The sequence below is a fragment of the Pongo abelii genome, chromosome 3 (genome assembly GCF_028885655.2).
Source record: "Pongo abelii isolate AG06213 chromosome 3, NHGRI_mPonAbe1-v2.0_pri, whole genome shotgun sequence".
In the NCBI taxonomy this organism is placed as follows: Eukaryota; Metazoa; Chordata; class Mammalia; order Primates; family Hominidae; genus Pongo; species Pongo abelii.
The window spans coordinates 192,140,791-192,155,197 of record NC_071988.2 but is presented as its reverse complement, the minus strand read 5'-3'; the positions used below and the strand labels follow the sequence as shown (position 1 = coordinate 192,155,197).

The 14,407-nt window shown below is 41.3% G+C and overlaps 1 long non-coding RNA gene across 1 annotated transcript in view; it reads left to right on the top strand.

The window, feature by feature from the left end:
- The first annotated feature begins 1,797 nt into the window (after positions 1 to 1,797).
- LOC129059137 (uncharacterized) overlaps positions 1,798 to 14,407 on the top strand; it is a 57,831-nt gene continuing 45,221 nt past the window's right edge. The window contains exon 1 of the long non-coding RNA XR_008524868.1: positions 1,798 to 1,884. This is a non-coding gene — a long non-coding RNA (uncharacterized LOC129059137). The remainder of the gene's footprint in view (positions 1,885 to 14,407) is intronic.

Below are 14,407 nucleotides of genomic sequence, written 5' to 3'. Positions count from 1 at the left end.
CGGGGTTTCGCCATGTTGGCCAGGCTGGTCTCAAACTCCTGACCTGAGGTGATCCACCCACCTCAGCCTCCCAAATTGCTGGGATCACAGGCGTGAGCCACTGCGCCTGGCCATTTATCATTTCTTTGTGTTGAGAACATTCAATATCCTCCTTCCAGCTATTTGAAAATATGTAATATATAATTGTTAACTTTAGTCATCCTACAATGGTATGGAACACTGGAACTTATTCCTCCCATTTAGCTGTAATTTAGTATCCTTTTATCAAATATATCCCTATCTCTCCCTTACCTCCTTCCTCTTCCCTCCCTTCCTCTTCCCAGCCTCTAGTCTCCTCTGTAGCACTTTTTACTTCTATGAGGTCAGCTCTTTTAGCTTCCACATGTGAGTGAGAACATGTGCTGTTTACCGTTCTGTTCCTGGATTATTTCACTTAACATAACATGGATGGAACTGGAGAACCATGTTCCTGGTCTTCGTATGCCTCTCTGTCTTGGTCTTCTTATGGGGAAAGGCTGGACCAGATCTCTGGCTTTGTCCTCAGCCTCCAGGGGGTAATGAATTCCTTTGTTTTCCTTCTGTCTTAAAATCAGCCAGATGCTCACAGATAGGCCAGTGCTTAAATTTACACAGGAAATTGCTGATATCCTCCAGGAAATATTGGCTTTTACTTGTTCTCATATTTCTGCCACAGTTATCTCTGGTCACCTCCAGACATTCTTCATCACCATATGCACCCCCTAACACACATAAAAAATGTCCAAACATCCGTTTTCAATGCTGTGAGTTAATTTTTCCACATGTTTTATAGGGGGCTTTGAAGGATAAGCCTGTGTATCTCCTTAATTCCACCTCTCTTCCCAAACTTCAAGGTGATCAGGCCTAATTTATCTCCACTCACCTGACTCCTTATTGTCCTATCGCTGGACCTCACAGCTCATTTTAACTTTCCCCTTTCTGAGCCTCCACTGACCTGCACCCCGCTGCTGTCACCACCATGAGAACACTGCCTTTGTTCACCCTTGTTCTTCAGGACAAGTAAACTCATCTCAGAGGCCTCAAGCTATTGGGCCCTGAACTGCTTCCCTATGCGACAGACTGCTTACACACCCATGTGCCCCCTTCCCACCGCACCTGCACGTGTTCATTTGTGCACGTGCACACACTTCACACACTTTCAACCCAGCACTTTGCTGGCAGCCAGAGGCAGGTAAGGAGGAGAAAGAAGTGCTAACAGGTTTATGATTCATTATGATTATTCTCAGAAACAGTCACTATATCAAGAGGGCTGATCTTACAATGGCAGAACCACATCAGCCTATGACACACATGAAATCTCCGTGTCCCCTCTCACGTCCTGCATGGCACAGCATGTGGACAGAAACGCCCTCTCAACCAAAGACAGTTCTTTGTCTTGGTTCTGACACTCCTCTCCTCTCCTCAAGTTTAATGACATTCTAGAGGCAGTAATGAGGGTGGGATTCAGAGCCAGATTCAAAACTTATTTCTGCTAGAGGCCATCTGCCACCACTCTGTCACACTCCCCTAAATGGCTGAACTCTATAATCGCTGCTCCAGGAGTCTAAGAAGGGCCTTGGATCCCTGAGCTCCTGGCTGACCTGGCATCTGGCAGTGTGCGTGGTTCAGTGGCTGCTTTCTTATGTAACATCAGCCCCACCCAACCTCACTGTAAATCCTCTTTCCCAGCATTTGCAGGGTCACAAGAGTCTGGACTCTAGGTGTTATTTAACTAAATGGTAGAAATCCTTTTGAACTCTCTGTAAATCACTTCTTTCTACTTATTTGCTGTGCTTCTCTGAGTGCCTTGTGGCCTCTTTATCACCACCTGTTGAAGGAAATGTTAGATCCAGATATGGATGGAAGGTGGGCTCAGTTGTTTTTTACTTTTATGAGAATATTGTGTAAATAAAATCTTCCTTGTTCTTACTAAATACTCAGGAATTTAATTTCACCAATTATAAAAGTGCTTACTTTGTAATCTGTTCTTAAACTGAATGGGAACAAATCCTATTGTGGTATGGAGTTGCATTCTCTTCTTACCCAGTAAGCAATCAGTTCATAGAAATGAATAGGGCGTATTTACCCTGATCAGTTTCTCTGATCTAATAACCCTGGGTCTATTTCTACTTCATACTGTGTATTAAATTTAAGATAAATAGCTGGAAAAATGTGTGAGGATAAGAAAACGTGGACAGTGATTCCAGATATTTCTCATAATTCCCCCATGCGCGCCTGTGTGCTGTGTTGATTTTCTGCAGACCAGCCGAGTAGGGATTCCCAAAATTCCACAGGATCTTCTTTATGTTATTTGGTAACGAGGTAATTGCGTGTCTCATCAGGATTCCTACAAGTGAGGAGCAGTGGACTCATTCTGATGAGTAGAAAAGTTGGCCAGGAAAAAAATAGACATTTGTTTTTATAAAAATATCCCTCATCTTGATATTGGTACATCCTGACTCATCAGAAAGTGATGTTTCTCAGCAAAGCAAAGCAATCAACCTTTTGTAAAGTTCAAGTAATAATCTTCAGATGAAAGCCAAAAAATGCTTATAAATTTGGTGAATAATCCTGAAGCGCTTATGTTATTAAAGTGTCTTTCTGATTAAGATTATCTCTGAAACAGAAAACTAAGATATCCTGTTTTGTATCTGACATAACTCTAAATTCATCACTCCTTAAAGAAGTCTCCCTCATGACTGATCAGCTGAATCAAATAATTTTCCTTTTTTTCTTTTTTTACGTTTTAATTAATCAGCTGATAAGGTTTGGACACACAGAAGAAGCAGAAAGCCAGTCACTTTGCAGTAATTCAATTTTCTTTATTGGGGTTGCAATTGTCAAGGAAATAACAAGCTCCCAAGATAACACAAAAGTGAACAAAAATGGTTCCTGTCCTGAAGGACTTCACCTTTTTGGAGACTGCATCAGATATGCAGTAAATCACTATTATAAATAGAAGAAAGTAGTAAATACCAGTAATAAATGCCTTCATTGATAAAGAGATAAAATCTTAGTGAAATTCAAGGGAGGGCATAGCATACTTCTGACTGGGAGGAATCAGGAGAACCTTGTGAAGAAAAAGATAATTTCAGATAATCTGTGAATGGTAGATAAGATTTGAACAGATAAATGTAAGGAAGAAAGACTTTCCAAGAAAGAGACTCAATGTCAAATAAGAGGGCACGGTCATAAGGGCAAGGCTGCACTTGACTAGACTCTGGAATGTGATGCAGGTGGCATGAGGAAGAAGGCTGGGCATCATCAGCTGGAGCTGGCTCAGGGACCTCGAATGACCATGTGCAAGCTCTGGCCCTACCACTCGGACAGTTGGACTCACTAAGAAGTGAGTGGGCCTGGCAAACCCCAGCTTTAGAACGATGAATGGAGAAAAAGTGGAGGCAAGAGGGCAGTTCAGGAGGCTGCTGATGAGGTCTGACCTAGGTTAGCGGCAGCGAGGGTGGTTCACAAGGAAGGGTTGTAAGAGAGATTTCTAAGATGGCATCATCAGGGACCCTGCAACAGATGGTTTCCGGCGCAAGAGAGAGGGAGGAGCCAGCCACGTACGGTGGCTCACGCCTGTAACCCAAGCACTTTGGGAGAACGAGGTGGGTGGATCACAAGGTCAGGAGTTCAAGACCAGCCTGACCAGCATGGTGAAACCCTGTTTCTACTAAAAATACAAAAATTAGCTGGTCATGGTGGTGTGCACCTGTAATCCCAGCTACTAAGGAGGCTGAGGCAGGAGAATCACTTGAACCCAGGAGGAGGAGGTTACAGTGAGCTGAGATCACGCCATTGCACTCCAGCCTGGGCAACAGAGCAAGACTCCATCTCAAAAATAAAAATAAAAAAGAGAGAGAGGGAGGAGCGGAAAATATATCAGAGATTTTAAGTGTGGATGACTAAGAGAATGATAGCACCAATAGCAGAAATAGGAAGGAGAACATAAAGGAAAGAGAATGTTTGGAACAATTATAAGTTATTCCTGTGATTTAAAAAAATCCATTTTAGCTACTTAAGAGTGACATAGATGTATATATAAACATGGGATTTGACAGAAATGTTTTCTTTCTCCCAGTACATTTGGGATTATTAAATATCTTCTTGTCCTTGGATTTCTTCACATGGCAGGACTTTCAAAGCCTGCTGAAATAGAAAAATATGCAATGGCATTTTGTATAGTGAAAATACAATGCAAAAACACTGAGTTTTCTAGCACTTAAAAATAGACTCAATAATTAGTCTTCTGTTGGAAATGGAGCTCAACATCTTGATAACTTGACATAGTAATTACTAGAAAGTCTCATTGTTGTTCAGAAGTCCCCAAACCAGTGAAGAGAGGGGAATTAGAAAGACAGGTTGAGCAAACAAGGAGAAATGAAATGGTTTAGGATGCTTTGAGCTTGGCTGTCAGTAGGAGAAAACCCAACTCAAATGACTTAAACAATATTAGGATTTTTTTCTTTTAATCTCACATAACAAGAACTCTGGAGGTAAAGAGGTTTCCAGATTGGCAAACTCATCAGCACAATTAAGTACCAAGGTTTTCTCCAGCCTTCACAGTCTCACTTTCTCCTTGGTCTTTCAACTAGGTTCCGTCGTGGTGTCCAGATGGTAAAAGCACCTACAGGTGTTATCTGATCACACCTGCCATTTGGAAATGAAAACACAAAAGGACTAGTTTTGCTTCTTCTTGTTTGTTTGTTTGTCTCATTTTGTTTTAAGGAAGGGAAATTTTTCTCGTAAGTGTGCCAGGCAGACTTCTCCTCCCATCTCACTGATGAGCACTGAGTGAAATGCTCATCCCTAGGTCAGTCACTGGCTTACACCAATCATAGTAAACACCCTGTGGTTAGCGCCAATCTTTCCTGAAATCAATAGCTACTAAAAGGGGCAGGCTGAGTGCTCTGGCTCACTCCTGTAATCCCAGCACTTTGGGAGGCAGGTAGATCTCTTGAGGCCAGGAGTTTGAGACCAGCCGGAGCAACATAGCAAGACCCCCATCTCTACAGAAAACACAAAACTTAGCTGGGCATGGTGGCACGCGCCTGTAGTCCCAGCTACTTGGCAGCTGAAATGGGAGGATCGCTTGAGCCCGGGAGGTCGAGGCTGTAGGGAGCCAAGAGACAGAACAAGACCCTGCCAAAAAAGTTAAAAAAAAGAGGGACCAGGCGCGGTGGCTCACACCTGTAATCCCAGCACTTTGGGAGGCCGAGGTGGGTGGATCACGAGGTCAGGAGATACGAGACCATCCTGGCTAACACAGTGAAACCCCGTCTCTACTAAAAATACAAAAAAAAAAAAAATTAGCAGGGCACGGTGGCAGGTGCCTGTTGTCCCAGCTACCCGGGAGGCTGAGGCAGGAAAATGGTGTGAACCCGGGAGGTGGAGCTAGCAGTGAGCCAAGATCGCGCCACTGCACTCCAGGCTGGGCAACAGAGCGACACTCTGTCTCAAATAAAAAAAGAAAAAAAAGAGGTTATATGAGGGGCTACATGAGGAAGGGGGACAGGAGGGATGAATGGCATTTGGGGAGCAACCAGTGATATTTCTACAATCCCAACAGTAGGCAAGAAAGAGAAAAAGAGCATGAGCACAGGAGTGCACCAAAAGAGAAACCGATCACCTTAAGAGTGAATTTAGCGGTGCATTTTTTTTTAGCATTTCATATCAATGAATTCAGAAATTGAGAACAATCTGCTCTTATTTTCTGTCACTGTTTCAAGGGACTTTCATAGCTATAGAAACGAGGACTGATTGGCACAAAGTTCCTGGGCTCTCCAGCCACAGTCGTCATTTGGAAGGGAATTCTAAGTCACCAGAGAGCTAACACTTATTCTTGGGAGAATGTGAGAGCAAACCCTCCTTATGCTGCCAAACTGGCACAGGATACTGCAGCCACTCTGCAAATGAACAGTGCACAATAAACAGGCCGAGGGAAAAAGCTTAAAGTTCTAAAAGCCCTCTTGAGGGAAGTGAGAAGGCAGTTCCTGGGAACTGTGAACAAATGCCGTCAGAAAGTGGAATCATTGATTTCTATCATGAATGACTAATGATAGTGATGGTGTGGTTTAGAACAGAAATGCAGCTTCTACAGCCTGAAGAACTACCGGCCTTGTCTTCTGTGATGTTCCATTTATACTTGCTTAATAAAAGCATCCCAATAAATTAGACCATCTCACGTTTGTTTAAATTTGTACATTTCTCATTCATGAAGTATCTACCCATGAATCCAGTTTTCATTTTCATTTGCCATGCCTCTAAGACTTTTTTTATTCAGTTAAGGATGGCTGATACATGTATAAGGTTTGGGTAAGATAAATACTATGTATGCAGCTGAACTGTTGGCATCTTCATGTCAAAGCGCCCAGGGATTTTTGGCATGCCTGTTTGATTGATTCATGTATTTGCTGTCACTAGGTAATATGAAAGCCTCGAAAAATTCATGTGAAAGTATCCAAATCCAACTGAATAACCACCTGTCCTTGACCAGAGAGCTCATAGACCACCCTTTCCTGGATTCCCAACTCACTACCATATACGAGCACTACCATATACGAGCACTACCACAGCCAGGCAGTCAAGGACACCTTGGTCTATTTGTTGGCTGTACCATTCTCCATTCTCTTCCATTCATGTTCTTGCAAATCAGTAGGAATTATTTATTGGTATACCAAAATCAAAATATCCTACTATGGCAAATAATGGTGGTGATGATGAGGGTGATTAAAGTGATCATTCATTCAACAAATGTTATTGATCACCTTCTAATGTATATATGAGGTACTATTCTGGTTTCTGGAGATGCAGGAATGAACAAAGCAAAGTCCCTACCCTTACGGAGCTTATGATCCTGTCAGCACTGCCAGTAAACACATAACCAATTGAGTAAGATAACTCTAGAAAGAAATAAGTAATGTGAACAAAATAAATCAGTACAGTGGTGTATAAAGTTATTATATACATAATATGTTGTGTGTGTGTCTCTTCCCCCTCCATACATACACACACAACACACATACACTTGTTTAGAAATTATTACTAAAATTTTTTTTTCTGTTTTTATTTATTTATTTATTTATTTTTCTTTTTTATCATTATTATACTGTAAGTTTTAGGGTACGTGTGCACAATGTGCAGGTTAGTTACATATGTATACATGTGCCATGCTGGTGTGCTGCACCCATTAACTTGCCATTTAGCATGAGGTATATCGCCTAATGCTATCCCTCCCCACGCCCCCCACCCCACAACAGTCCCCAGAGTGTGATGTTCCCCTTCCTGTGTCCATGTGTTCACATTGTTCAATTCCCATCTATGAGTGAGAACATGCGGTCTTTGGTTTTTTGTCCTTGCGATAGTTTACTGAGAATGATGATTTCCAATTTCATCCATGTCCCTACAAAGGACATGAACCCATCATTTTTTATGGCTGCATAGTATGCCATGGTGTATATGTGCCACATTTTCTTAATCCATTCTATCATTGTTGGACATTTGGGTTGGTTCCAAGTCTTTGCTATTGTGAATAGTGCTGCAATAAACATACGTGTGCATGTGTCTTTATAGCAGCATGATTTATAGTCCTTTGGGTATATACCCAGTAATGGGATGGCTGGGTCAAATGGTATTTCTAGTTCTAGATCCCTGAGGAATCGCCACACTGACTTCCACAATGGTTGAACTAGTTTACAGTCCCACCAACAGTGTAAAAGTGTTCCTATTTCTCCACATCCTCTCCAGCACCTGTTTTTTCCTGACTTTTTAATGATTGCAATTCTAACGGGTGTGAGATGGTATCTCATTGTGGTTTTGATGTGTATTATTACAGACACACTTGCATCCATTCAGAAATCTTCTCTTCATTGGCTGCAGTTCAAAATTATTTTACAACAATAAAAAGTTGCATCAGAACAAGGGCATCAAATCTAACAATTCTTTAATTCATTCAACAAATATTGACTAAGGGCCTGCAACACACCAGGCAGGCTCTGTTCTGGGCACTGGAGATATGGCCTCTAACAAAAGAAATTTCCTTCCCCCATGTAGCTAAAATTCTAGGGGGAGAAAACAGGCAATAAGGAAATACACAAGTCTGTATTATATTGGATGGTAGTAAGTGCTAAGGTGAAAAATAGTGCAGGGTAAAGAGAAAAGGAAGTATGGCAGGTGAGGCCAAGTCTCTGTTTCATATGTAGGGGTCTTTGTATGAAGGCCTCAATAAGAACAAGTGTAAAATCCCTAGAGGGACAGTGCTTGGGTTTCTCTAGGAACAGCAAGGGTCCAGTATAGTTAGTGAGTTGGGAGCCAAAGGAGCGAAGGCAGGGTTGTCGAGGCAGCACTTACAGGATCTCATCAGCAATATTAAGAACTGTGGCTCTAATTTGAGATGGGAAGCCTCTGGAGGCTTTTGAGCATGTGAATACATGATCTAGGAAATCTGCGAGATGGGAAACTTAAGTACTACCTTAAAGTCCAAGGATTAAAATGAAATTGCAGGGGTTAACAACCCTAAAGACTTGCCTTCATTCAGCTGGCTCCAGTAGGGGATAGCACCTCCTTCTTGGAGCCTAGATGCTTTGTACCACAGCGTCTTCGGCCTGTGTTCTCTGCAGAGTCTGACCAGGAGTAGTTTACTCCACTCTTTTTCACACTTTGGCAATGCACCCTGGGGCAGATATTCTTTCAGGCAGCTCAGGATCTAAACTCCTCTACTGTCTTTGAGGAATCTCCCACCCCATGAGACAGAGCCTGCCTCTCACTCTAGAAGCTGAAAAACTTAATACTCTACGAGCTTCCCTTGTAACTAAGATACGGCTCCACAAATAAGATGATAACCTCCTTAGAGATTGAATAGGACAGCAGGAGCCATGCAGCATCCATCCTTTTGAGGTGGATCAGTGGTAGCACTCCACTGCTCCAGGGCCAGCAGTGACAGAGACTGCCATCCATGCTGGCATATGTGATGATGGTGGTACAAGCTGCAGGTTGTATATGCAGCCACTGAGGCTGTGTGTTGTTCTGGTTATCTATTGCTGCACAACAACCCTTCCTTATACTCACAGATTCTGTGGGACAGGAATTTGGACAAAACACGGTAAGGATGACTTGTTTCATAATAGCTGGCTCCTTGGATGAAACTCTAAAATGTCTAGAGGTGACTCTAATGTCTGGGTATTAGAGTCATCTGGAGACTTCACATGTCTGGGGCTGGGCTGGGATGACTCAAACAATGAGAAACTCACTGAACATTTCTTTCCATCTGTAATCATAGGCCTTCTCCTTATTGTCTCTGTGCAAAACTGGGGGGAAGCTGGACCTCGTACGTGGTGACTCAGGGCTCTGAGAGCAAGTGACCTAGCCTGGGAAGTCACATAGCATCATATCTGCTATAATCTATTTTCCGAAACTGTCACAATGCCTATCAAAATACCAATGACATTCTTTACAGAAATAGGAAAAACAATCCTAAAATCTCTGTGGAATTACAAAAGACAGAGCCAAGAAATCCTGAGGGAAAAGAACAAAGTTGGAGGTATCACATTAGCACACCTCAAAATATACCATAAAGCTGTAGTAACCAAAACAGCATGTTACTGGAATAAACACAAACACATAGACCAATGGAACAGAATAGAGAACCCAGAAATTAACCTACATATCTGCAGCCAACTGATTTTTGACAGAGATGCCAAGAACAATCATTGGGGAAAGGACACCCTCTTCAGTAAATGATGCTGGGCAAACTGGATGGTCATACTCAAAAGAACAAAACTAGACCCCTACCTCTTGCCCTATACAAAAATTAACTCAAAATGAATCTAAACCTAACTGTAAGACCGAAGACTATAAAACTACTAAAAGAAAACATAAGGGAAATGCTTCAGAACATTGGTCTGGGAAAGAATTTTATGAATAAGACCTCAAAGGCACTAACAACAAAAGCAACAATAAACAAATGGGAGTATATGAAACTAAAATGTTTCCATATAGCCAAGGAAAGAATCAACAGAGTGAACAGACAACCTATGGAATGGGACAGAATATTTGCAAACTACTCATCCAATGGAGGATTCACATCCAGAATGTACGAGGAACTCAAACATCTCAACAGCAAAAAACAATCCAATTTAAAAATGAGCAAATGATCTGAACAGACATTTCTCAAAAGAAGATATACATAAGGCAAAGAAATATATGAAAGTGCTCAGCATCAATAATCGTCAAGGAAATGCAAATCAAAACCACAATAAGGTATCATCTCATTCCAGTTAGTATGGCTATTATAAAAAAGGTAAAAAAAAACAGATGCTGGTGAAGATGTAGAGAAAAGGGAATTTTATATACTGTAAGTGGAAATGTACACTCATACATAGTACAACCACTATGGAGAACAGTATGGAAGTTCCTCAAAAAACTACAAATAGAACTACCATATGATCCAGCAATCCCACTACTGGACATTTATCCAAAAAATGAAATCGGTATATGGAAGAGACATCTGCCTCCCAATGTTTATTGTAACACTGTTCACAATAGTCAAGAAATGAAATCAACCTAGGTATTCAACAACAACAGATGTATAGATAGAGAAAATGTGGTGAATATACTCAATGGAGTACTATTCAGCCATAAAAAGAATTAAATCCTGTCATTTATGGCAACATGGATGGAACTGGGGGACATTATGTTATATGAAATAAGCCAGGAACAGAAAGTTAAACTCTCACTCATATGTGGAAGCTAAAAAAAAGTTTATCCCATAGAAGTAAAAGTGCCTTATTAACTATTTATGTGATTATTTTTAATAAAATATTTTATTTGTAAGTTTTACACCTATAGATTTGTCTGCTTTTGTTTTTTTTTTCTTTTTTAAATTTGTGTGTGCTATTTTAGTCAGGATTTGGTATTATGGTTATTTGGTCTCCAAAATGGAGTAATCCACCTAAATAAACTAGAAAAAAGCAAAAATAAAGCAAGCGGAAGGGAAGAAATAATAAAGTTAAGCTGGGTACGGTGGCTCACACCTGTAATCCCAGCACTTTGGGAGGCCAAGGTGGGCGGATCACCTGAGCTTAGGAGTTCGAGACCACCCTGGGCAACATGATGAAACCCTGTCTCTACTAAAATACAAAAAATTGGCCAGACGTGGTGGTACCCTCCTGTAGTCGCCGCTACTTAGGAGGCTGAGGCATAAGAATCGCTTGACTCCCGGGAGCAGAGGTTGCCGTGAGCCAAGATCACGCCACTGCACTCCAGCTTGGGCTACAGAGTGAGACTATGTCTCAAAAAATAAATAAATAAAAATTTTTTAAAAGTTTAGAGCAGAAATCAATGAAATTGAAATCAGAAAAATAGAGAAAATAAATTAAATCAAACACTGATTCTTTAACAAGAAAGAGAGAGAAGACATAAATTACTGACATAAACAATGACATAAACAATGAAAGAGGGGACCAGGCGCGTTGGCTCACGCCTGTAATCCCAGCACTTTGGGAGGCCGAGGCGGGCAGATCACAAGGTCAGAAGATCAAGACCATCCTGGCTAACACAGTGAAACCCCATCTCTACTAAAGATACAAAAAATTAGCGGGGCTTGGTGGCGGGCGCCTATAGTTCCAGCTACTCAGGAGGCTGAGACAGGAGAATGGCGTGAACCCGGGAGGTGAGCCGAGATTGCGCCACTGCACTCCAGCCTGGGTGACAGAGCGAGACTCTGTCTCAAAAATAAATAAATAAATAAATAAATAAATAAATAAAATAAAGTAAAATCACTACAAGTGTCTTTATTAAACCATGTGCCATCCTTAGAAACTCTGTGAACTACTCAATATCCTTTAAGAACCCTTTCTCTGATTAAATTATACAGAGTTCTTTCACTTGCCTCTAATAATTCTGACTGGCAAAAACACCAGCCTCACCTGAAGAATTATCCTGCCAGAAAATTCAATAAAAGATGATATATGCAAATGAACTAGAAGCTATGGATAATAATTCTGATTGGCTAAAACACCAGCCTCACCTGAAGAATTATCCTGCCAGGAAATTCAATAAAAGATGATATATGCAAATGAACTAGAAGCTATGGATCATAGCCAATCTCTTCATTCCTAGAAGGCAAGCCCTGGCATCAGGGCCAACTGCACACCTTCTACATATTGCTAAACTCAGCCCCCTCATTCTATTGCTACTACTGTTTCCCATCTTCATCCTTCATCTTCTCTTACTTCCCTGTGTATAATCTCATCCAAGTCAGCTAATCTGCCATGTTTGCCCTCTACTTGAAACTCTCCTTACTTGGCCAGCCATACAATGCTCTGGAGAACCTGCCACCTGCTCACCTCCTTCGCTATCCTTATCTCAGTCTTTCTAGTCACATCTCTCTTGCTCCAGCCATAAGCTTTCCACTCCTTATCTCTGGGTTGTTTTTTTGTTTTGTTTTGTTTTGTTTTGTTTTGTTTTGCTTCAGGAACAACAGACAGCTCAAATACTCTTGTGCTTCCTCCCTCTGTGTCTTTGCTCAGGGGAATCCCTCCATTTGCAATACCTTTCTTCCCCGCTTTCTTTTCCAACCTCCCCTTACAAATTCCTGGCTAATTCCTACTCATTCTGGATCACCTCTCTGAAATCCTTCCCTTCTGTCCTATATGAGTTGGTGCCTCTCCTTTGAATATCTCTGGGGCTGCAGTTAGCATATTGTATCTGTTCACAAATCTGCTGCCCTTCATGCTTGTGCATCTATGAAGATAAGAGATGGACCTTGAGCATCTATGCATCCTCAGTATCACGATTAATATTAGCTCACTGTAAATAAATTTTGGCTAGACACATGAAAGAAATAGGCAGTGGGTTTTGTGTCTGATTGGATTTGCACTCATATCTCCAAAACTCTTTGATGTTTGAATGGACACAGATCACAATGAAACCATCAAAGCCCAAAAGTCCATTGAGTCTTACTTGTTTTAACACGGAAAGACAGTATTTAATAAATAATAGCATAGAGAGAGTTTAGTAAATAATGGCATTTCCTTATATGGTAACACTTCTGCTACATGGAGTATTTATAACATTTCACTGACTTTCCACTGTGCTCTTGAAAAGACTTGAGTTATCAAATCCAAAGCATTTCGGCTTCCATTGTCATCCCTGAAATCAGTTCATGGTTTCTGTAACCATAGAATCTTGGGTCTATGAAAAGTGTGAGGTGTGTGTGTGTGTGTGTTGTCCCTTTTCTCTGATCCAGCATTTTGACTGTTTCAGTTACTGCTGGAGAGAAAAAAAATTCTGGAAGTCCCTCTAAATTTGAAACCTCCATCCATCTTCAGTATATCAGACTACATAAGCCTTACTAGGGCTGTCAAAGGACAATTTTTCAGACTGCTAAGTCTAAGGGCACACACATGGGCAAGTCAGTTCAAACAACAGGGAAAAAAAAGGAAACTAAGAGTAGATGCTGCTGCCTATTTTGACCATTCATGAAATCTAAAATTTAAGAGTTTTCCATATGCAAAGCAACATTTGGCCAGGCATGGTGGCTCACACCTGTAATCCCAGCATTTTGGGAGGCCGAGGCAGGCAGATTGCTTGAGCTCAGGAGTTTGAGGCCAGCCTAGGCAACATGGGAAAACCCTGTCTCTACAAAAAAATACAAAAATTAGTCAGGTATGGTGGCATGCACCTGTGGTCCCAGCTACTCAGGAGGCTGAGCTGGGAGGATCACTAGAGCCCAGGAAGCAGAGCTTGCAGTGAGCCGAGAGTGCACCACTGCATTCTAGCCTGGGTGACAGAGCCAGACTCTGTCTCAACAAAAAAAAAAGCAACATTTTACAGGGAGACTCAGGTGTTTAAATCTCACCTATCTACAGATTCATTATTTGTGAATAGCTTCCCACTTAGATGGCCCATCTTTTGTCTGGAAATAGCACCTTGCCATTACCTCATACATCTCAAAAATATCTGTCTTAAGGATCAGTGAGCAAATACAACCATCAAACTTCATGAGCTCCCCAGAATATTAGAGGTATAAAATGTCAAACTTGATGGTGGCCGTTAATATAAAATGCTGGGAAACATGCTTCATTTGTTTGTGTCTTTGTGTGTTTGCTTTCCAGTGACGTATAAACGTCAAATATCAGGGGAGAAATGTACTGATTCACCAGGTTTAAATCTTTCAGAGGCTAAAATACACTTCCAATATTTTCCCATGTAGCTATTTTAGACCATAGACTGGACTCGTGCCAAATCATACAATCAGATTGCTTCAACTACCCAGATACATGTGGGCAAAAATAGTAATTCCTCACCAAGTTATTATTAGTTTTTGCTGCCTGAATCATGGCTAAGACCTATTTGTTTTTAGAAGGGATATTGACATAATTAAATTATA